The 24,693-nt window shown below is 46.3% G+C and overlaps 2 non-coding genes and 1 pseudogene across 2 annotated transcripts; all 3 read left to right on the top strand.

The window, feature by feature from the left end:
* Positions 1-8,217: 8,217 nt before the first annotated feature.
* On the top strand, positions 8,218-8,405 carry LOC142695653 (U2 spliceosomal RNA). The gene has a single exon (XR_012863740.1). It is a non-coding gene; the product is annotated as a U2 spliceosomal RNA (small nuclear RNA).
* A 6,215-nt stretch (positions 8,406-14,620) lies between these two features.
* LOC142695687 (U2 spliceosomal RNA) lies at positions 14,621-14,801 on the top strand (annotated as a pseudogene).
* A 6,819-nt stretch (positions 14,802-21,620) lies between these two features.
* On the top strand, positions 21,621-21,806 carry LOC142695655 (U2 spliceosomal RNA). Its single transcript, XR_012863742.1, has one exon. It is a non-coding gene; the product is annotated as a U2 spliceosomal RNA (small nuclear RNA).
* The last annotated feature ends 2,887 nt before the right edge of the window (positions 21,807-24,693 follow it).

Here is a 24,693-nt window from a genome sequence, read left to right as displayed (position 1 = left end):
CCTGTACAAGATGAGAGAACACGAGATAGAGGTACAAGACGACATCGCCAACTTAAAAAAAGAGATAGCTCAGTGCCTGGAGCAGAAAGGTAAAGAAATTATATTTCGTTCTAAAGTACAGCACGTGGAAGAGAACGAGACCTGCTCCAGGTACTTTTTTAAGAAAATGAACAATAAAAAAGCTATTCTTAAAAATATTGATGGGGTGTCGGATGTACAGGGTCTTTTAAGTAAAGTTCATGAGTTTTATACTGACCTTTTTAATGTGAAAACTGTGGATCGTGATTTTATGCGTGACTCGCTGAAGGAGATTACCACTGTTTTAGACCCTGTCTCCCAGAATTTTTTATTGCAGGAACTGTCGGAGCAGGAGATTTTAGAGACAGTGAAGAGTTTTAAAGCAGGTAAAGTTCCTGGCCCGGACGGTATACCCAGCGAGTTTTATGTCAAATTTTATGATATTTTAAAAGATGATCTCCTAAACCTTTTTACCGAAGTCTTTCATTCCAAGATGCTGCCTAAGTCCTGGCGGAAGGGTGAGGTCTCCTTGCTATACAAAAAAGGTGACATCGCAGTTTTAGAGAATTGGAGACCAATAACCCTTCTGAATAGTGACTACAAAATAATGGCAAAACTATGTGCAAACCGTTTAAAAGCCATAGTACCCCACATCATACACTCTAACCAGGTGTGTGGGGTGCCAGGCCGCAGCATCTGGGATAATATTAATTTAATAAAAGATGCGATTGAAGACACAAAATCTAGAAACGGAAAATTAGCCATTTTATCCATAGATTTTCAAAAAGCTTTCGACCGAGTATCGCACTTTTATCTTTTTAAGGTTTTAGAGCGGATGGGTATACCTGAAGGTTTTTTACTATCTATTAAAGCCTTTTATAAAGATTGCACAAGCAAAATTTTAGTAAATGGTTTTAAGACACAGGACGTTCTTTTAAACTCTGGGGTGAAGCAGGGGTGTCCCTTGTCCCCACTGCTTTTCATATGTGCACTAGAGCCTCTGCTATGCGCAATACGCCGTGATAAACAAATACGTGGAGTCCCCCTGCCAGGGGGAGGCGGCATAGAGGCTAAAGCAGTGGGGTACATGGATGATGTGGCGATACTTTGTAGGGACACCCTGTCGCTTCAGAAAGCCCTAAAACAAATTGAGTTTTATTGCTGTGCTTCCGGTTTTAGAATAAATTTCAGCAAAAGTAATATTTTAAGAATAGGAAGCATGGTTTTTAGAGACGTACCCGTTCCTGTGTCAGATACTATTAAAGTTTTAGGTATCTCCTTCAGTGAGCACGACAATGGTTTTATAAGTTGGGACATGGTGGCGCAGAAGGTAAACAATAAAATTTGTATGTGGAATATGAGGAAACTCACCATGGAGGGAAAAATTTTAATCATAAAAATGGTCATTTTACCCCTTCTTTTATATACAAGCATGGTGTTCCCTCCCCCAACAGTTTTATTACAAAAAATAACAAAAGCATGTTTTACCTTCTTTTGGAGTTCCAGGATGGAGAAATTGAAACGAGAAACGGTAATAAAGTCCAAACTAAAGGGTGGCAAAGATTTTCCTGATTTTAATAGGTTTCTTTTAATTAAGTTCTTTAGTTTCTGTTTTAATTCCCTTTTTAAAGAGCACTATTGGTCTTACTTTTTACGTTTTAATACTGGGTTTTTTATGCGGAGGTTTGGTTGGTTTAACATAATTTTATCCTCACCATACGCTTTTAAATTACCAGCAAACTACGTAATTTTAGAAAAAATAGTGGCTCTCTTCAATTTAAAAGGGAAGACCGTGAATGAACTTAAGAATAGCAAAAAACTAATAAAAGACCTGAGAGAGAGCGAGACGGTCAGCAATGTGGAGAATTTTAATACACAACGATGTGCTTTTATTTTCAAAATGATTAATGTGTTTTATCTTTTTAATACACAGATGGACCTGGCCTGGAGCTGCGTTCATCAATGTCTTCCATGCCGGGCATTCCAGTACAGAAGAGGATTCGCGAGGTCTGCCGTCTGCCCGAGGGAAGGCTGCCAGGCCGAGGAGACGATAAGACATATTTTTTGGACATGTGACTTTGCAAAAGAATTTTGGAAAAAAATATTCCCTCTTTTGGTGAAGATGGCAGACCTAAAGGACTTAAACTATGAGGATATTTTATATGGACTTTTTGGATGCCCAACCGCGAATCAGAAAATAATTGCATGGAAGACGATGAATTGCGCCAAAGAAGCTCTGTGGAAGGCCAGGAACATCCTTCTTTTTAAGCACGACGTTTTATCGATTGATGATGTTTTAGGTCTTTGTTTTAGTGAAATGTATATTTATTTTTTATTAGACAAAAAAAGGAATGCCACCCTTCTAAATAAATGGTTTGTGACTGACTGGAACTCCAAATAAATAAAGATTTGCCCCATGTCCCCCTACATACATTTTATGAAAATTTGATTTTACTATTGTTACAATGTAAAAATTCTTTGTATATATTTATGTAACTAAAATGTGTTTTATTGTAAAATTGAAATTTTTATAAATAAATCATTGACACCCCCGCGAGGGGGTAGCCAACTGAAAAAAATCTGTTCTTATCAGTCCTTGTAAGGATAGATAGCTCGGAGAACCACTGGGGGCTATAAACACTAGCTTAGCGATCCAAGAGCGTTCCAGACGAAGCCGGCGACGAACTGCGGAGAAGAACCAGCGAAGACGAAGATCCAGGAGGGAGAAGCCGCCATCGGGGAAGAAGCTCCGGGAGATCGCTGCCGGGAAGAAGAAGGAGAACTGCGACAGAGACCTTCGGAGAAGAGCCGCTGCTGAAGGGGATCTTTGAAGAAGCTCGGCCGCAGAAGAAGCTCGACGAGGAACCGCTGCGGAAGAAATTTCGTGGAAGAACCTCGGCCAGCAAGGAGAAGATTTGCATAGCTCCGCCCCCTTCGGGAAAGAGCTATCGAAGATCCTCCCCAAGCGACAGGAACAGCTGGAAGAAGCCATGGCCTCAACCAGCAACCCTGCCACCCAGAAGAAGAAGGCTGATGGACCAGGTGAGCCAACCCAGGCCAGGACATCTCCTCCTGAAGCCTCCTCAAGCCTCCTCAAGCCAACAGGCCACCAGGAAGCCGAACCAGGCTGCTCCAACCCTGGAGCCCTGGATGAAGCAGACTGTGGCCCTGAAGCTGAAGGAGGTGGACGGGAGAGTGCCGGACATGACGGAAGAAGTGTTCTGCCAGAAGATGCTCCTGGACCAGGGCTTCGCTAAGCCGGAGACCATCAGCATCCAGGCCTTCATGACCGGGATGTTCTTCGTGACCTTCGCTTCGATCAACATCTGCAGAAGGTACTGGGAGATGGTGAAAGCGGCGAGGCCTGAATCCCCTTTCTCTCGCTTTGTGGGCAACTGCCCTGTCCAAAGAGAGGAAAGGCGGGTGACGGTCTCAATGCGGAACCCACACACCCCCGGCAAAGACATCACCACGCTCCTGAAGCGGTTCTGCACAGTGGTGAGGGAACCCACCCACATCCTGAACGGACTCGGCTTCTGGACTGGCAAGTGGTCGGTAATCGTCCGACTGAACAAGGATTCGAGCGCGGAAGACGGCCTCCAGCACCTGCCCCAGTCATTCTCGCTGGGCAACTCCTACGGCCTCATCTACTACCCGGACATGCCGCAGATCTGCAGGAGATGCAGCAAGAAGGGTCATTCGGTGAAGGACTGCAAGGAGGACGCCTGCAAGAACTGCCGGGTAACAGGACACGAGACCAAAGACTGCCCGAAACGGACAATGTGCAACCTCTGCGGACAAGCAGCCCACTCCTACAAGGACTGCCCGAAGAGGGATCGATCCTGGGCAACTGTAGCGGCGAAAGCTCCGGCCAGAGGGAACCCCGCCCCAGCCAGAGCTCCAGCGGCGCAGAAGACCGGGAATAAGAAGGATGGTAAGAAGACGACAGTCCCTCCCCCCCGTCTCCCGGCCCTCCCTCGCCCTACCCTTCCCACCCTCCCTCGCCCGGCCCTCCCCACCCCCCCGTCCCCAACCCCTGTCACCCCCACTGAGGCTCTCACCTTCTCCTACCCACCCATCTCAGTGGTCCTGTCACCTGCACCTCTCCCAACCCAGCCTCCCTTCTCCCCAGCTCCAGCAGCACTAACATCTTCCCCTCCAGCTGCTGGAGTCCTCTCCCTGGAGGATTTTCCCCCTCTTGTCTCCTCAGGTGCCATCCAGAGGAAGAGAAAGGTGAGGGACAGCCCAGCTGCTGAGTCCTCAAAGCGACAAGTCGTAGAAATCTGCGAAGATTCCCTTGCGCAGCAGGAGGAAATGGAGCAGATGGTGGAGGAACTCGTGTCTGAACCTGAGGTCATCGACTTCACAACAGACATCCAGGTGGCTACAATCCTGGAACAATTTTTGTCAGAGGGCCTGCTGGATCTTTCGGACCCGCCAGGAGAGGAGGATCCGCCCGACCGGACTGGTAACTAAGGTGTATCGTTTGCACTAACCTTCTTTATTCTCCCCCATGGCTGCTAAACTTAACATCTTTAGCCTCAATGTGAGGAGTGTTAGAGATAGGACTAGATGTCAGATGGTGCTAACTTTTCTTTCCAAGCAGTCGAGTGATGTATTTATGCTGCAGGAATGTACTCTCCCCTCTTCCAGGTCATACCATCATCTGGCCAGGCAGTGGACCCATGGCCCGTCCTACTGGTCTGGTGGGGGCGACTGTAAGTCTGCAGGGGTTGCCATCCTGATTAGGGGAAGCGTATTTACTGTTGACTCTGTCCAGGAGCTCGCCTGCGGCCGCTTGTTGGTCGTAGACGGTTCCTGGGCAGGAGAGCCGATTAGGCTCATCAACGTGTACGCTCCCCCTATGAAGGCTGAGCGCCTGGAACTATTCCAGACCCTGCGGACCCAGCTCGCCACCACTAGGGCAGTGGTGATGGCCGGGGACTTCAACTGCCCCATCGAAGAGGATGGACGAAGTTCCGGCACTTCAAACAAACTGGATGTCAGTTCCAAACTGCTTATCGAGATGGTAGCCGAAGCATCCTTGCAGGACGTTGTGGGCTCCATGGGGATCGGCTCTGTGAACTATTCATGGAGCCGACCCGATGGCTCACTTCGTTCTCGGATTGACTTTGTGTTCACCTCCCGGGCAGTCAAGCAGCATGGGCACTCCATGGTCCCCTGCTTCTTCTCTGACCACAGGGCCATTCTCTTCCAGGGTGCCATCGGCCACGGTTTTCCTCCCGGCCCTGGCTCCTGGAAGCTGAATTGTGCCCTGCTGGAAAGAGAGGAGGTACTGGCGGAACTTAGAGACGCCTATATTGTTTGGAGGAATGATAAAGTTTTCTTTGACAAAACCTGTGACTGGTGGGAATATGTTAAAGTTGAATTTCGTTGTTTCTTTCAGGCAAAAAGTCGCCAACAGGCGTGTGAGAGGAAGAGAGACTTCAGAGAGATGCAGCGTCAGCTGCGATCCCTGCAAGACCTCCTTCAATGCGGCTGGGACGTCAGGAAGGAGCTGGAGGAAGCCAAAAAGGGCCTGAAAAGGCACTTTGAGGAGGAATCCAAGCGAATTGTCTTTCGTTCCAAGGTGGAGAACCTGGAGAAGGGTGAGAAATGTAACTCGTTCTTTTTCAGGAAACTCCATGCCGGCCACACGCCCCTGAAGGAACTCCGAGATGAGACCGGAAACATGCATTCTGGGAAGAAGGAGGTGATGGGAGTCGTCACAGACTACTACCGAAGCCTCTACTCCCGGAAAACCACTGACCCCGAAGCCGCCGATAAATTCCTGTCAGGTATCACTAATCATCTTGATCCTGCAGGTACGGAGGCTATGGATGTACCCCTGACGGTGGAGGAACTGCTCTCTGCCGCTAAATCCTTCAGACCCGGCAGGACCCCGGGCAGTGATGGTCTCCCAGCAGAGCTCTATGTAGCGCTGGGGGACTTGATCTGTCCGGACCTGCTGGAGCTCTATGAGGAGATGGTGGTGGAGGGTAGAATGCCACCGTCCTTGAGAGAAGGCATGATCACGATCTTGTATAAGCGGAAGGGGGAGAGATGTGACCTGAAAAACTGGCGTCCCATCTCTCTCCTGAACGTGGACTACAAGATCCTCGCCAAAGTATTGACCAACAGACTGAAGGTTGTCATCGGACAGATCATCGGATCGGACCAAACCTGCGGCATTCCTGGCCGTAGGGTGGCCGACAGTCTTGCCCTGGTGAGGGACACGGTGCATTACATGCAAAGCCGCCGTACACACGCGGCCCTGGTCAGTCTGGATCAGGAGAAGGCTTTTGACCGGGTCTCTCACGAATTCATGGGTAAGGCTCTGCGTAGGCTGCGGCTTGGCAGGTTGTTCTGTTTGTATGTTAACCTGATGTATTGCGACATTTACAGCTCGGTGCTGGTGAACGGCTGGAAGACTGACCCCTTTCCTGTATCGTCGGGGGTTAGACAAGGCTGTCCTCTTTCACCTCTCCTTTTTGTTTGTGTTATAGAGCTCTTCGCAGAGGCTATCCGGCAGAATGGAGAGATCAGAGGGATCACCGCACCAGGTCCAGGACACTTCGAGGTCAAATGCTCGCTGTACATGGACGACGTGACCGTCTTCTGCGCTGACCAGAGTTCGGTGACTGCACTCGTCCAGACCTGTGAGGAGTTCGGACGCGCTTCAGGGGCAAAAGTCAACTGCGGGAAGTCGGAAGCCATGCTCTTCGGAAAGTGGTACCTGCCTTCTCCTGCCTCCTTCCCGTTTACTATCAAGCCGGACTTCATCAAAATTCTGGGAGTCTGGTTCGGTAAGGAAGGTGCAGCCCTAAAGTCGTGGGAAGAACGCTTGGCCAAAGTCAACCAAAGGATCGGACTGTGGAGCCTCAGACAACTCACTATTGAGGGCAAAGCAATGGTCCTGCGTAACGAAGTCTTGCCTGTGCTACAATACACTGCACAGGCATGGCCCCCTCTTGCCACCGTCTCGAGGGCCATTACCAGGACTGTGTTTCGCTTCATCTGGGGCTCGAAAATGGACAGAGTAAAGCGGACTGTTATGTACAAGGAGCCCCGCAAAGGTGGGAAGGGTATACCCGACATTCCCACTCTGCTGCGGATCGCTTTTGTATGTGACTGTGTTCGTAGGACTCTGAGGACAGCAAACGGCTCTGCGGGCAAGGCCATGTCCCGCTACTTCCTCCTTCCCCTCTGGCGAGGTTTTGGCTGGGACAAGTGGGACAGCTCCTTCCCTTACAACTGGCACGCTCCCTGGTTCTACGGAGATGTCGTCCGGTTTGTGAGGGAGCATCAACTGGAGGGTCTCAAGCCCGACTTGTGGAAACCTAAGACGATCCACAAGCACATCAGAGCAAAGGACTCACTGGAGTCTGTTCCAGGGCTTCATGCCGACACGTTGGAGACTGTTTGGACTAACGTGTCATCTGGCAGGTTGACCAACGGGCACAAGGACATTTCATGGATGGCCATCCAGGGAGGACTGCCTCTTAGGTCATTCATGCACGCCCGCAACCTGTGCAAGACCCGGTACTGCCCCAGGTGCCCCTTCACGGAGGAAACATCTTTGCACATTTTCTGGCAGTGCCCCTTTGCACAGGGTCTGTTGAAAGCCTTGGAACATGAACTCAAGGACTCAGTACCCAGGAACAGACTGTCGTACCGCTCGGTACTTTATGGACTATTTCCTGGGAATACCACGGATGGAGCAATCCAGGAAGCCTGGCGCCTTATGAACTGCTTTAAGGACGCTATATGGTTTGCCAGGAACCGTCTGATTTTGCGGAGAGAGAGTGTGTCCGTCCAGGACTGCCGCAGGCTGATCCACAGCCTGCTCAGAGACTATTCCACCTGGGACAGCCCGGACGTCGATGAGGAAGAGGACTGATACTCCCCTTCCCCCCACTCTCCCTTCTTGTGTGTTGTCTTTCAATAAAGCTTCGGGCCTGTGATTTCCCCCTTCCCTATCCCCTCCTACCCACTCCCCTATCCCATCACTTGTCTGTAATGCTTTGTTGTTTGGCGTTAGTGAATGCAAGAATGTTAGTGTAGCATGTGGTGTAATGTATAGCATAGGCTAGCCTGTACTGTGTATTATACTGTCATGTTATGTTTGACGACTGTTATTATTTATTATTTGCTGCTTCATGGCTTGCGCTGCGTCGCAGTAATGTTTGTATGATGACGATTGATTGTCAATAAAGCAATTTTCAATCAAAAAATCTGTTCTTATCAGTTTAATATCTGATACGTCCCCTATCTGGGGACCATATATTAAATGGATTTTTAGAACAGGGAGATGGAAATAGAGCTTGCTCTGTCCACTCCACGCATTGACCTGGTATTGCAGTATTTCCAGGACTGGTGCACCCTTCCCTTATGTGTTGACTAAAATCAGATTCCAAAAGTGCTATTTGTGTTTGCTATTGTTTTTGTCTTTCTGATGGGATCTCCCCTTTTAATCCCATTATTTCAACACCTGTTGGACAATGCATTTGTACAGTCATGTGTGATAATGAGCTAATTTATTAAATGCAATTAATTAATACATTGCCACCTCTTGTTGTGTGTGTGTCTTCTGTGTTTCTGTGTTTCCGGCATTTCACATTGGAACAGCTCATTCACCTTCCTTGTCTTCTCTCCGCCCTCCCTCCTAGGTAAGTTAAAGAGCTGCACCTGAGCCAGCCACTGATTGATGCAGCACCACAGTCAAATAGTGGAGTGGAGTGGAGTAGGGGAACAGCAAACAGCCATTAAAGCAGCCAGCCGCCTACCCGCCACAATGGACCTACCTGTGTACACTAGATGGATGTGATGGAATGTACTGTCGTCCCTACATTTCAAGAAGAAGTAAGAATTGCAGTTGCAACAAACCCTTGCTTGCCTACAAAGAGAGCAGCAATTTGGATTTGTTACTTTGTTACCTGGAAGAATAACAAACTGTGCAAGGATGGAGGTTGTAGGAGCAAGGAGAACAAGTTGTCTGTAAAGTTGGTGGATGCCTATTTTCCATTTTGCAGTCCCTTGTCTCCCTCTTGTGGCCTCCTGGAGGCAACTAGCTGTGCAAAAAAAAGACAGCCTGGCGGCCGGCTGTTGCAGTGTTGCCCTCTCAGGCAACACTGAGTGACTGACTGAGCCGCACCGTCTTATATAAAGTTCAGACGGAACTTTGCACGTGTCATAGTGGAGCCCTCAGGATTCCAGAGCCAGCTTTCTGACATCATAATGGGGCCTCAGAGATAAAAGCCTGGGCCCAGGCAGTGTTGGTCAGTGCTGCTCAGCAGGCAGCACTGGACTGGACTGGATTACAGCTGATACAAGGTGTGAAGGAACAAGGGGTGGCTGTGGGCATGCACTTGCTGCCGCTGCCAGTGTTTATCTGCATGGCAGGAGGGCATTTGGGCGTTGCCAGGAAGGCGTTTTTATGTAGATTCCTCCTCTTTCAGCACTGCATTGTGGTGCAAGCAAAAGAAGCAAATCCTGTCTGGCTTCCTCTCCGGCCTTTATTCACCTCCCGCTTAGTAGCTGTAAATGTGTGTGAGCCTGCAGGGCCCCATGGAATTGCCTAGGAGTAGGCTGAATCAATCGCTGCAAGGGGTGAACAGCAGTATTAGGCAGGCTCGGTCAACGGCCGGCCCATTCGGGTTATCGCTTCTCGGCCTTTTGGCTAAGCTCAAGTGGCTAACCAGAGGCGTCCAGTGCTGAACTCTCGGCCCTGCAGCATCGCCCTTTGGGGCTTAAGCTGCTTGTTGCTATAGGGAGACAGCCAGTGGCAGGAAGGCGATCGACATGGGCGTTATTGTACGTCACGCTAAGGCCGGGGAAACCCGGGTCAAGTACGGCATTCGGATCGAAGTTGATGTTGGATCAGAGAAGACCCTGGACCTACGACACCTGGTGAACAACATCTTGTTTGGAATTTTGAAAGTGGAGCGGAAGAAAATCCTTTGTCTTCAGGAGCATAAGGTTGGTCATTTTACCTTGATATTGACGGATTTACCTGCCTGCCATACTTTCCATTACAATTTGATGCAAAATGTGAACAATCCTGAGCTTGGAGGACTTACTTTTATCCTGCTGTATGATGAAGGAGAAGTCTTCCTGGTTGTTTTTCTCTACAATGCACATGTACCTTTGCAAGATATCACGGCATTCCTGTCTAGACATTGTGCATATGTTAAGTTTGAGAATAAAATCTTGAACACTGAAATGATCTGGAATGGGAAATACAAATTTCGGGTCCGGTTTCGGCAAGATATTGAGGAACCAGGAGGCTTCCATTTCCCTCCATCGAACTTCTCCATTGGAAGAGACAGGGGATATCTGTTTTTTCCCAGGTGTCCTCCCTTCTGCAGGAATTGTAAAGTTTTTGGCCACACAAGGGAAGGATGTCAAAATTCAGGGAAGTGTTCCAGATGTAACCAGGAGGGTCACAAAGCAAAAGAATGTGTCAACCGCATTGTTTGTAATCTCTGCGAGGTGGAAGGGCATACATTCAAAGACTGCCCTCTGCGGAAGAAGTCATATGCAGAGGCAGCCAGGAGCCAAGTGGCTGAGATGATAGCGAGAACTGGACGGTTGGGCGAGGAGGTACCCGCTGACTATCTGGCTTCTTTAAGCACATCTCCAGTAGAAGTACGTGTGGAGGAAGGGGCAGGCATGGAGGTAGCCCCGGTCGAGGAGGATCTTCCTCACCCATCCGATGCCCAGACTGGGCTACAGGGTGAGGGAGAAATTGAGGGCGACGTCCCCGTGACTCCTCCTGTTTCTTGGAGTCTGGATGAAGTGTTTCTGGAAGGAGTTGGAGGTCAAGGGGATTTTACCACTGTAGGCACCCGACCTGCAGACGAAATTCTGGATATGGGGGCTAAGAGAGCCAGGCTGGCCGCGTCACCCCCTGTAACCCCTGGAAGGGAGGAGGAATACCCCTCATCAGTGATTTCGTTTGATGAGCCTTTTCTAGAAGATCAAGGGACCAGTTTCTTCACATTAGGTTGCCAGCCTCCAGAAGGCAAAGGCTGAAGTGCAAATGGACAACCTGCGGTTATCTGGCTATGAAAATTAAAATATGGCATCCAAACCTACATTTGATGTCGTATCCTTAAATGTACGACTGATTCAATCTAAGCCCAGGAGGGCTGCAGTTCTGGATTTTTTAAAAAATTTAGGAGCTGATGTATATTGTTTGCAAGAATGCGGTATTAGGGAACCTGTGCCAGAACAGGAATGGCCATATGGCCAATGTATATGGTCTGGTTCTTCTATAAATAAAAATGATGGGGTAGGAATATTGCTAGGGAATAGGAATTTAAAATTAGAAAGTTATATTGTGGTGGAAGTGGGGAGGTGTATTTTGGCAGAGATAAATGTCAGAGGGTGGAGGGTAAGGGTAATTAATATATATGGAGCAACAAAAAAAGAAGAGAGGTTAGAGCTCCTAGAGAAGTTGTCCTTTTTTTTGCCAGGGAGAATTCCTACGATTTGGGTTGGGGACTTTAACTGTGTGACGGAAGGGGAAAAAATGGATGTATCTGGTAAAAAGTTGTACCAATTAATCAAAGATTTTTCTTTTATAGATGCTGCTGAGGTTCATTTGGGAAAGCCACCACCCGACACTTATAGGTCTGATAGAGGAGGGGTAACATCAAGGATAGATCGGGTGCTTTTCTCAAAAAATGTGGGGTGCATGAGTTTGCGGCAGCGCGATGTGACCTTTTCTGACCATGTGTGTATGTGTGCAACTTTTGAAGGGGATGTTCGTTTAGTGCGTGGTGCAGGGGTATGGAAGTTAAATGTAAGTTTATTAGAGGATGAAAGAATTGTGAAGGCTTTTATATATGCGTATAAAGGATGGAAATCGCGGCAGGAATCTTTTGGGAATGTGTTGGAGTGGTGGGATTGGATGAAGAATGAATGTAAAAGATTCTTTAAAAAATGGGGCTATAAAAAAGCAGCTATGCTAAGAAACCAATATAATGAGTTGAATGTTAGAATAGAATGGTTGAGAAAACTTGGCGAGCTTGGTGTGGATGTCAGTGATTTGATGAGGGACGCAAGGAATGAAAGTAGGCTTTTATTAGAGGAAAAAGGGAAAAAAATTATATATAGATCAAAAGTTGAGAACTTAGACAAAGATGAAAAATGTACAAGATTTTTTTTCAAAAAAATATGTGGTAAAAAGGATGATATGGATGAATTATTGAATGATAGGGGTGAGTGTGTTTCTGGAAAGGATGTGATGAGTGAAGTTGAAGGTTTTTATACCCAGTTGTATGGAGAGAAGTGGTATGATAAGGATTTGATGAATGAGGTTTTGAATGGGTTGGAAAATAAACTTGGAGAGGAAGATCGTGAGTCTCTGTGTGGTGATATTACCATGGATGAAGTGAGAAATGTGGTGATGAGTGCAAGTAAAAATAAAACACCTGGGAAGGATGGGATCCCAATTGAATTATATGTGAGGATGTGGGATATAATTGGTGGGGATTTGCTTGAGGTATGCCAGTATATGTGGAAGCATGGTGTGTTGAGCAAATCTATGAAAGAAGGTGTGGTTGTGCTGATATATAAAAAAGGTGAGAAGAAAAATTTGGCAAATTGGAGGCCAATTACTTTGTTGGATTCTGACTATAAGTGTTTTAGTAAAGTATTGGCCAATAGGATGCGTGAGGTTGTTGCTGAAGTGGTGAATGAAGATCAAGTGTGTGCAGTGCCTGGTAGAAGTATGACTGATAATTTGTTGTTACTAAGGGATATGATTGGGGACTGTATGGATAGAAAGCAGAAATGTATGGTCCTATCTGTGGATTTTGAAAAGGCATTTGATAGGGTGTCGCATGAGTTTATGTTTAGTGTGCTGTGTAAAATGGGTTTTCCGAGAAAGTTTGTGTATGCAGTGAAAGGTTTGTATGGGAACGTAACAAGTGAGTTTCTCGTAAATGGGTTTCTGAGTGGAAAAGTGGGGATAAGGTCAGGTGTCAGGCAGGGTTGTCCTATGTCCCCTGTCCTGTTCATTAGTGTGATTGAAGTGTTGTTGTGTATGGTTAGAAGGGAAAAATTTATGAGGGGGTTATTAATTCCTGGGAGTAATGGTAAGTTTCTGAAAGTATTGGGTTATATGGACGATGTGGTGATTGTTAGTGAAAGAGAGGCGGAGATAAATAGAGCGAGATTGTTGTTGAGTTTGTTTTGTAGTGCGTCTGCGTTTAAAGTGAATTGGGGTAAATGTAGCTTTAAGTGTTTTGGTGATAGGAGTGTGAGAATGGATGGGGTTAATTGTGAGATGGGTGCTATTAAATAATTGGGTGTGCAATTTAATGAGGATTTGAGAGGGAATGAAAGTTGGGATGAATGTGGTATGAGAATAGAACGAAAACTGAACTTTTGGAGACTGAGAAGTTTGACACTGACGGGAAAAATTTTGATAGTTAAATCTGTTGTGTTACCAATTTTACTTTTTTGTGCAGTTGTTTTCCCTTTTGCTACTCACAAAATTAAGAAGACGGAAAAGATGATTTTTACATTTTTTTGGGGGAGTAGAATGGAAAAATTGAAGAGAGAGTATGTGTATAAGATGTGTGTGAATGGTGGTTTGGATTTTCCAAATGTTGAGGTATTTTTGGCTTTGAATTATATCAAAGTGGTGTCTGTGTTAGTGCAGAGGAATAATAAGACTGGTTTCATGATTAGATACTTGGCTGGTTGGATGTTGTATGGTCTGAATTGGGTAAAGAGAGATGCAAGTGTGCCTGTGGCTTTCAAGTGTCCAGTGTGGTATATGAGGATTGAGGTTTTTGTGAGGAAAAATGACTTGCTTGCTGTGCCAATGAGTGAGTTTAAAAATAAGAATGCGGTGATGAAGAGAATACGTGCGAATGAAATTCCATGTGAAATTGCAGGTTTGAGGTCTAATGAAGTGCAGAGTGTATGGAGTAAATTGAAGGTGAGTGGTATGTCAAACAGACAGCGTGATATTGTATGGATGTCGCTGCATAATATCCTACCTGTTAGGCAAGTGCAGAGAAGAAGGGATCTTATTAGGTCTGAGGTTTGCCCGAGGAATGGATGTGGAGCAAGTGAGAGTGTGAGACATATGTTGTGGGATTGTGACTATTCGTATGAAGTATGGAAAGGGGTGGGTGGTTTGTGTAAAGAACTAGCGGGGGTAAAATTTGTTAATTGGAAAGTAGCAATGTTTGGAATGGGTGCAAGTAGTCGTATGAAAGATAGAATTATGTGGTTAATTATGGCATGTGTGATGGAAAGTTTGTGGGATGTGAGAAACTTGTTAGTGTTTAAAAGGAAATTAGTGCCTGTAAATGAGTGTATTAGGATGATTTTGTCTAGACTTTACGTCATGTATTTGTGGGATAGACAGCGTGGTGGTGGCCTAGATTCAGAGGGGATATGGAAGTTCAAAAAATGGAAATTCCTGATACGATGTAGGTAATATTGTTCTGTTTTTTTTGTGATTGTTTATGTAAATTGAAGAAAAAATAAAGAACAAACCAGAATGATGATAAGTTTGAAGCAACGTGGATTTGATTTTCAAGTTTTGAGAAACATTATAAGTTGCTTATAACTAACTGAAATGGTTTTAAAAAAAAAAAAAAAAAAAATCTGTTCTTATCAGTTTAATATCTGATACGTCCCCTATCTGGGGACCATATATTAAATGGATTTTTAGAACAGGGAGATGGAAATAGAGCTTGCTCTGTCCACTCCACGCATTGACCTGGTATTGCAGTATTTCCAGGACTGGTGCACCCTTCCCTTATGTGTTGACTAAAATCAGATTCCAAAAGTGCTATTTGTGTTTGCTATTGTTTTTGTCTTTCTGATGGGATCTCCCCTTTTAATCCCATTATTTCAACACCTGTTGGACAATGCATTTGTACAGTCATGTGTGATAATGAGCTAATTTATTAAATGCAATTAATTAATACATTGCCACCTCTTGTTGTGTGTGTGTCTTCTGTGTTTCTGTGTTTCCGGCATTTCACATTGGAACAGCTCATTCACCTTCCTTGTCTTCTCTCCGCCCTCCCTCCTAGGTAAGTTAAAGAGCTGCACCTGAGCCAGCCACTGATTGATGCAGCACCACAGTCAAATAGTGGAGTGGAGTGGAGTAGGGGAACAGCAAACAGCCATTAAAGCAGCCAGCCGCCTACCCGCCACAATGGACCTACCTGTGTACACTAGATGGATGTGATGGAATGTACTGTCGTCCCTACATTTCAAGAAGAAGTAAGAATTGCAGTTGCAACAAACCCTTGCTTGCCTACAAAGAGAGCAGCAATTTGGATTTGTTACTTTGTTACCTGGAAGAATAACAAACTGTGCAAGGATGGAGGTTGTAGGAGCAAGGAGAACAAGTTGTCTGTAAAGTTGGTGGATGCCTATTTTCCATTTTGCAGTCCCTTGTCTCCCTCTTGTGGCCTCCTGGAGGCAACTAGCTGTGCAAAAAAAAGACAGCCTGGCGGCCGGCTGTTGCAGTGTTGCCCTCTCAGGCAACACTGAGTGACTGACTGAGCCGCACCGTCTTATATAAAGTTCAGACGGAACTTTGCACGTGTCATAGTGGAGCCCTCAGGATTCCAGAGCCAGCTTTCTGACATCATAATGGGGCCTCAGAGATAAAAGCCTGGGCCCAGGCAGTGTTGGTCAGTGCTGCTCAGCAGGCAGCACTGGACTGGACTGGATTACAGCTGATACAAGGTGTGAAGGAACAAGGGGTGGCTGTGGGCATGCACTTGCTGCCGCTGCCAGTGTTTATCTGCATGGCAGGAGGGCATTTGGGCGTTGCCAGGAAGGCGTTTTTATGTAGATTCCTCCTCTTTCAGCACTGCATTGTGGTGCAAGCAAAAGAAGCAAATCCTGTCTGGCTTCCTCTCCGGCCTTTATTCACCTCCCGCTTAGTAGCTGTAAATGTGTGTGAGCCTGCAGGGCCCCATGGAATTGCCTAGGAGTAGGCTGAATCAATCGCTGCAAGGGGTGAACAGCAGTATTAGGCAGGCTCGGTCAACGGCCGGCCCATTCGGGTTATCGCTTCTCGGCCTTTTGGCTGCGACCAAGTGTATTCGTACAGGAGGTTTCAGTCAGAAGGTGCCTGGGGTACCCGGCTACTTGGCCTGGGGGGATCGTCACTGGTTTATCGCCTTGACTTCACCCCCCTGCAGCTATTGGGTAGTCGGACTAGTCCTCAGGCAACGGGAAGGGATCGCTAGGCGGACAGCTTGCGCTGGACGGCCTAGAAGGGCGGAAAAACTTGTTGGGACAAGCAGGAATGCCGTTCACCTATGGGTTTGTAACTGGGGAGACCCAGTTACGCCAAACCATCCGGATCGAGGTCGGAGAGGAACATCGCCAGCGGAAGAACCTGAAATTCATAGTAGGGGAAATCCTGCTTGGCTCCTTCGGCCTCAGACGGGAAAATATCCTGTGTCTGAATGACCAGGAAGGCCGCGGTCGGTATACCATCTCCTTCTGCACCGCGGCCTGCTGCGATACGATCTGTGCAGCCCTGTCTGGTTCCGACCAGACAGATGAGCGCCTAGATGGGCTTCATTTTTCTCTCCTCTACGGAGAAGAGTCTATTCCACTGGTCGTGGTAATGCATAGCCCCTTTGTCCCCGCCAAGGACATTGACACATTCCTAGGGCGCTATTGCAAGGAAATTCACTTCTCGCATGAAGTAAAAAATGCTGAGGGATTTTGGAACGGAAAGAGAAAGTACTTTGTCAAGTTCTTTCAAGACCCCAATGGCATACGTGGCTTTGTGCACCCTCCAGCGAATTTTGCCATTGGGAAGAACCGGGGATACCTGTTTTACCCCCAGATGCCCCGGTTTTGCTGGAACTGCCAAAAATATGGGCACACAAAAGAGTCATGCAGTGAAAACCGTGTTGTTCGCTGTAACAAATGTGGAGGCCTGGGGCACGTGGCCGCCAAGTGCAGTTCCAGAGCAACATGTAACCTGTGCGGGGAGGCAGGTCACATGTATAAAGACTGTCCTAAAAGAACGCAGTCATTGAGGGGTGGGCCTAGGCCTGGTCCATCCCGTCCAGGGCCAGGGCAGCAGTCCACAACAGGTGCGGACTCTGCTGGTAATGCCCCGGAAACGGCACCCGCCGAAGGGCCAGGACCAAGACCCTCCAAGTCACGAGTGGAGGGTGGTCCTGGGGATTCCAAAGGGCCGGAGCAGGGCTGTTCTGGTTCTGCGATGAAGGCCCCGAGCTCCATACCTGAGTCGGTTGGTAGGAAATCTCGCCGGTCCTCGGTGCCGTCAAAGGAGGACTGGGCAGAGGTGGTGGCTGGTGATGATCCAATTAAGGGATCTAGAAGGAGGGGCTCCACGCTGGACCTCCCTGCCACCAGCTGCCTCCGACCGACTGAGAAGCCCGAGTCTGACCCTCTTATTACGCCAACAGGGGGTCGGGCATTGACGGCTTCAGGTGCAGTAGGCAAGATGACGAGAGAGAAGGAGGGGACCTCACAGGCTCCTGAGCGCCCTGAGCAGATGAGTGACCCGGAGATACCTGCAGCCGTACCGGAGGTAGCAGCGGCCGGAGTTCGCGATGGTGATGACAACAGCCAGGAGTCGGAGGTGACATCCAGTGACGGGGAGGAGGAATCAAGGATGGACCTGACGAGTACGGGGAAAAGGCTAAGAGAAGAAGATGTGCCCACCATAAAGAGGAAGACAATATGCCGCAGCTCGGATGAGAGTGAGTTCAGGGGAAGAGTCGGGTCGATTCATATATCTGGCTCTGACCCTGGGAAAATCCTGGAGTTTGCATCCCCTGATACAGGGGAGTCTGGCTCCCAATTTATATCGGAGTCGGATTCCTCGGAGGTGGACACTGACGCCTAACAATAACTATGCCTTGTATTCCTCTGAAAGTTGCCTCGCTAAATGTGAGGTCCCTAAAGAGCCCTGTTCGCAGGGCTGCTTTATTCTCTTTTCTACAGACTATGGACTTTGATTTTTGCCTACTGCAGGAGTGTGGAATCCCTAACAGCATGGACTATATGGACTTGAAAAAAGACTGGAAGCTGGGCCCTTCGGTGTGGTCGGGTGCTAATGACTGTCGTTCTTCAGGTGTGGGATTGCTCTGCCGTGGCCATTCTATTTCGATACAAACCGTCACTGAGATTATGCCTGGCAGAGCTATTTTAACCCACCTGCACATTAATGGACTTTTAATACGTATTTTAAATGTCTATGCCCCTCCTGATAAACAGGAGCGGGCAGAGCTTTTTAATATTTTACCACTGTTTTGTGTTGGGTCTACCCCCCTGCTGGTAGGAGGTGATTTTAACTGCACAAGAGAAGGAGAAGGCCGGCAGGGTGGGGATGCAAATAGAAAAGACCGCACTACCTACCTGCTCAAAAATTTTATTGAAGATTTTAAATTGCGCGATTGCTGGAGGGAACTCTTGCCAGGAGACGCAGGTGCCACATGGTCTAATGGAAGAGTGAGCTCCAGAATCGATTTTATTTTTGCTTCCCATGATTTTATCTCTCAAAAATGTATGATTTTAACAAATATATTTTCAGACCATAAGCTCCTTAGTGTGTCCCTGGAGCTGGAGGGAGAGCAAAAAGTGAGTAAGGGCCTCTGGAGGTTAAACACCACGCTCCTAGAGGACCCTGAAAACAAAAGTGAGTTTGTGCGGACCTACCAGTGCTGGCAATCACAGAAAAAGCCCCACGAGACCATGCTGCACTGGTGGGAGGGCATTAAACCCAGAATTAAATTATTTTTTATCCGAGCAGGTAGGAAGAAAGCTAGAGAAAAGAAACAGTGGTTTTATGTTCTTAATAAGCGTTTGCATGTGCTTTTTAAACTAAAGGATGTTGGGTTTGAGGTGGATTCGGATATTTTAAATTTAAAAGCTGAAATAAAAAAATGTTTAGATGATAAAGGCAAACAAATCATTTTTAACTCCCATGTAAAACACCTTGAAGAAGATGAGAAGTGCTCCCGATTCTTTTTTAAAAAGGTAAATGGTAGGCGAGATGCTATTTTGAACCTAGAAGGGGAGACTTCTATGGGAGGAATGTTGAATGCAGCTTTTAACTTTTACCAACTCCTTTTTAGTAAAAAAGCTATTGATAAATCCTTTTTAAATCATGCTCTTAACTCCCTTGATTTTAAGTTAGATATTTTAGACCAGGAGGTTTTATCCCGAGATCTTAATTTAGAGGAACTTTTATCTGTTTTTAAAAGTTTTTCAGCGGGAAAGGCCCCTGGGGAGGATGGGTTGCCTATTGAATTTTATCTAACTTTTTGGGATGTTTTAAAAGAGGATATGATTTTACTGTACAAAGAGGTTTTTATCACTGAAGAGCTGCCCCCTTCCTGGAGAAGGGGGATCGTGTCTTTAATTTTTAAAAAAGGTGAAAAGGACCAACTGAAAAATTGGCGTCCCATTACACTTTTAAATGTAGACTACAAGATTTTAGCCAAATTGATAGCGGTCCGTTTTAAACCTTTTATCAGTAAGCTAATCCACCCAAACCAGGTCTGTGGGGTACCTGGTAGATCTATCACTGAGTCCCTTAATATTTTAAGAGATGTTATTTGGTATTTTAAAGATCGAGGCCAAAATCTTGCTATTTTATCACTAGACTTTGAAAAGGCCTTTGATAGAGTGTCCCATGAGTTCCTTTTTATGGTTCTTAAAAAGATGGCGGTGCCTGATTTTATGATAAGTCGTGTTATGCTTTTATATCGGTCCTGTTTTAGTGAAATTTCTGTAAATGGATTTTTAACTAAAGGTGTTCCTCTTTTATCTGGAGTCAAGCAAGGGTGCCCATTGTCTCCCCTACTATTTATATGCGCAATGGAGCCCCTGTTAGCTATGCTCAGAAGTGACAAAGTAGTCAGAGGCGCCCCGATACCTGGTGGGAGGGGTAACCAAATAAAGGTATTGGGCTACATGGATGACGTAACAATTTTATGCCCTGATTCAACATCCATGAGGAGGGCGCTGAGGAACACCACCTTTTTCTGCGAGGCTTCTGGTTTTAAACTAAACATTGATAAATGTGATTGTTTTAATATAGGAGGCTGGGATTCCTCCCTGACCCCAGGAGTCAGAATGCAGAAGGACCAGATTAAAATTTTAGGCATTGTTTTTAATCAGGCGAACAATGGGACCTCTAACTGGGACTCAGTGATAGCAAAAATAGAGAAGAAGGTTTTAATGTGGAATCTTAGGAGCCTCACGATGGAGGGGAAAATTTTAATTATAAAAATGGTTTTAATCCCAATAATGCTTTATGTTGCCATGGTTTTCCCTCCGTCCATTTTATATATTAAAAAGCTAACACGCATTTGTTTTATGTTTCTGTGGGGCTCCAAGATGGAAAAATTAAAACGTGATGTTATGTATAAATGTAAGGACAATGGCGGGAGAGATGTTCCTAACCTTTTTACATTTTTTTATATCAAATATTTCTGCTTCTGTTTTAAAATGTTTAAATCCGATGGCATTTTTAGCTGCTTTTTAAAATATGCAGCGGGCATGGTTTTTAAGCGTTGGTCTCGTATCTCCCTAAATTCTCCTGTGCTTCTGTGTCCCCCAAAACACTATGTGGTGCTGGAGAAGACTGTCAGGCTCCTGAGCCTCCATGAGTTGGAGCCTGATATATTGGGGGACCAGAGGAAGGTGTCAGTGGCGTGTAGACACAGAGAAGAAATGGTGGCAGTTTCCAATCTCTCACAGGCAAGGTCCAAGCAAGTGTGGCGGAATGTTTTTGGGAAATACCTTGCAAATGTGCATAAGGACCTTGCCTGGGCGATCGTGCACCAGTGCCTCCCTACACGTGAGTTCCAACACAGGCGAGGACTGGTGGCGAGAGCCAAGTGCCCGAGAGATATGTGCAGAAATGATGAGACGGTAATGCACTTATTCTGGAACTGCCACTATGCACAGGAGATTTGGAGGAAGGCTGGCCTTTTATTAAAATGGATTTGCGGTCTTAACGATTTTAAATACGAGTACGTTTTTTATGGCCTTTTTACCTGCCCATCATTCAGACAGCAGATGATCTGCTGGATGATTATTAATTGTTTTAAAAATGCCATCTGGAAGGTTAGGAACATTCTTCTTTTTAAACGTGATTTTATTGATATTAAAGATTGTGTTAAAATCGCGTTGAGTGAATTATATGTATATTATCTAAGAGACAAAAAACATCTCGGAGCAAAAGAGGCGGCATCCATGTGGTGTCTGTCTCTATGGAACACAATTATTATGTAAATTATCCATGTATTTATAATTGTGATTTTATTGCTTGTTTTATGATGTTTTATCCTGCCATTGTCATACTTTTAAAGAAACCTTCTTCTCGTTGAAAATATATTGCCTTTATCGTTTTAATGAAATGTATTAAAAATAAACATTTTTAGTACCGAATTTTATGCTATAAAAAGGTTTTTTAATGAAATGTATTAAAAACGTTTTATTACTAATCTTATTGGACAATTGAATGTATAAACAAATTTATTATTACGGAATTTTATTTAACAGCATTTTATTACTGAATTTTATTTTGTAAAAATTGCATTCTATGTATGTGAATATTTGTCAATAAAATTTTGTTGAAACCTTTATCTGTTCTTATCAGTTTAATATCTGATACGTCCCCTATCTGGGGACCATATATTAAATGGATTTTTAGAACAGGGAGATGGAAATAGAGCTTGCTCTGTCCACTCCACGCATTGACCTGGTATTGCAGTATTTCCAGGACTGGTGCACCCTTCCCTTATGTGTTGACTAAAATCAGATTCCAAAAGTGCTATTTGTGTTTGCTATTGTTTTTGTCTTTCTGATGGGATCTCCCCTTTTAATCCCATTATTTCAACACCTGTTGGACAATGCATTTGTACAGTCATGTGTGATAATGAGCTAATTTATTAAATGCAATTAATTAATACATTGCCACCTCTTGTTGTGTGTGTGTCTTCTGTGTTTCTGTGTTTCCGGCATTTCACATTGGAACAGCTCATTCACCTTCCTTGTCTTCTCTCCGCCCTCCCTCCTAGGTAAGTTAAAGAGCTGCACCTGAGCCAGCCACTGATTGATGCAGCACCACAGTCAAATAGTGGAGTGGAGTGGAGTAGGGGAACAGCAAACAGCCATTAAAGCAGCCAGCCGCCTACCCGCCACAATGGACCTACCTGTGTACACTAGATGGATGTGATGGAATGTACTGTCGTCCCTACATTTCAAGAAGAAGTAAGAATTGCAGTTGCAACAAACCCTTGCTTGCCTACAAAGAGAGCAGCAATTTGGATTTGTTACTTTGTTACCTGGAAGAATAACAAACTGTGCAAGGATGGAGGTTGTAGGAGCAAGGAGAACAAGTTGTCTGTAAAGTTGGTGGATGCCTATTTTCCATTTTGCAGTCCCTTGTCTCCCTCTTGTGGCCTCCTGGAGGCAACTAGCTGTGCAAAAAAAAGACAGCCTGGCGGCCGGCTGTTGCAGTGTTGCCCTCTCAGGCAACACTGAGTGACTGACTGAGCCGCACCGTCTTATATAAAGTTCAGACGGAACTTTGCACGTGTCATAGTGGAGCCCTCAGGATTCCAGAGCCAGCTTTCTGACATCATAATGGGGCCTCAGAGATAAAAGCCTGGGCCCAGGCAGTGTTGGTCAGTGCTGCTCAGCAGGCAGCACTGGACTGGACTGGATTACAGCTGATACAAGGTGTGAAGGAACAAGGGGTGGCTGTGGGCATGCACTTGCTGCCGCTGCCAGTGTTTATCTGCATGGCAGGAGGGCATTTGGGCGTTGCCAGGAAGGCGTTTTTATGTAGATTCCTCCTCTTTCAGCACTGCATTGTGGTGCAAGCAAAAGAAGCAAATCCTGTCTGGCTTCCTCTCCGGCCTTTATTCACCTCCCGCTTAGTAGCTGTAAATGTGTGTGAGCCTGCAGGGCCCCATGGAATTGCCTAGGAGTAGGCTGAATCAATCGCTGCAAGGGGTGAACAGCAGTATTAGGCAGGCTCGGTCAACGGCCGGCCCATTCGGGTTATCGCTTCTCGGCCTTTTGGCTAAGCTCAAGTGGCTTGTCAGAGGGTCTCCTAGCCTGTCATACCCTTGGCCTTAGAGCATTGGCAGTTTACTGTCTGAAGTTCTATGCTGCTATAAGGGGAAGACCACGGAGAACAAGAAGGCGATCGACTGAGTTCCCAGACAGGGATACAGATAATATGGCTTCTTATGGCCGAATCCGATTCCTTGAGCGTGGACAAAATTTTGTGAAGAACGGCATCCGAATTGATATTGGAGAAAATTATCGGGAGGAGTTCGGATTGAAACATCTGGCTACAGAGATCCTGTTTGGACTTCTTCTGGTGGAAAAGAATGACATTCTCTGCCTACAACATCCGGCAAAAGACTATTACATCCTGGTCTTGGAGACAACAGCTGCCTGCCAGAACTTCTACCAGACTCTGAAATTGAAAGAGGGGAGTCCAGAGCTGGAGGGACTTAAATTCACGTTGCTCTACTCCTATGGTGAAGCGTATGTGACTGTCTTCATGTACAATCCGTATGTCACCATGGACAATATTGCTCGGTTCCTGCTGCGGTATTGTACGGACATTAAAAATGGCCAGAAGGTGATGGACGAAGTTGGCCTATGGACAGGCAAATACAAATTTTTGGTGAAGTTTGGAGCAGACCCAGATGGGATTGGGGGAGTTCACCACCCGCCTTCCAATTTCACCATTGGCCGTGACAGAGGCTATCTTTTCTACAACAATATGCCCTCCTATTGTAGGAAATGTAGGAAGTTTGGGCACAAGCCAGATGGATGTAAAGCAGAGGCGGCTGACACACGCTTCTGCAGTCACTGTGGGAAGCTTGGCCACAATAGAGACGAGTGTCAGGAGGAGATCACATGTAATCTGTGTGGTGGGAAGAGACACACATTCAAAGATTGCCCAGATAGGGTAAAGACTTGGGCGCAGGTTGCAGCGTCAGCTCAACAACAACCTGGACTGACTATTCTATCCAAGGAGCCTGCTGCTGGGCCATCTGTTGCTGGCCTCATACGGAAGGTGGCCCCAGTATCAGAGGGAAAAAAGAACCTATCCATTATCCTGAGTCCTTCCGTAATGGTGGCCGGTCCTGTAGCAGTTACAGAGTCCGATGTCCCATCCGAGGCCGAGGGTCTGTCATCTAGCGGTTCTCGTGTGACTGATGTCCGCTCTCCCAGTCTTCCTGATGGCCAAGAGGATGACTGGGGTGAAGTGATGGAGCTGGAGGAGAAAAGAAAAAGGAAAAAGGTTGAGTCGGCTGAGTCAAGTAGTGTCAAGTCGAAAAAGGCTATGAAGGCAAAATTAAAAGACGTACAGCCAGTGCTGGCAATGGAGACACCGCAGCCAGTATCGGCAATTGAAATGTCCCAACCTATCCAGCCCACCATGGATATCCAGGAGTTCGCAACTCCAAGCCTGGGGGATATACTTCCTGAACTTTCTGATTCTGATGGGTCATCATGAAGTCTGAATGATGTCCTGTCTGAAGTTGCTCTCGCTGAATGTGAGGAGTGTGAGGAGCTCTGCCAGAAGGGCTGCCTTTTTTTCGTTTTTGAGCACATTGAACTTTGATATTGTTTTTCTGCAAGAATGTGATATAGATC

The sequence above is a fragment of the Rhinoderma darwinii genome (genome assembly GCF_050947455.1).
Source record: "Rhinoderma darwinii isolate aRhiDar2 chromosome 5 unlocalized genomic scaffold, aRhiDar2.hap1 SUPER_5_unloc_48, whole genome shotgun sequence".
Lineage (NCBI taxonomy): Eukaryota > Metazoa > Chordata > Amphibia > Anura > Rhinodermatidae > Rhinoderma > Rhinoderma darwinii.
The sequence above is the reverse complement of the archived record's forward strand: the minus strand, read 5'-3'. Positions and strand labels throughout refer to the sequence as shown.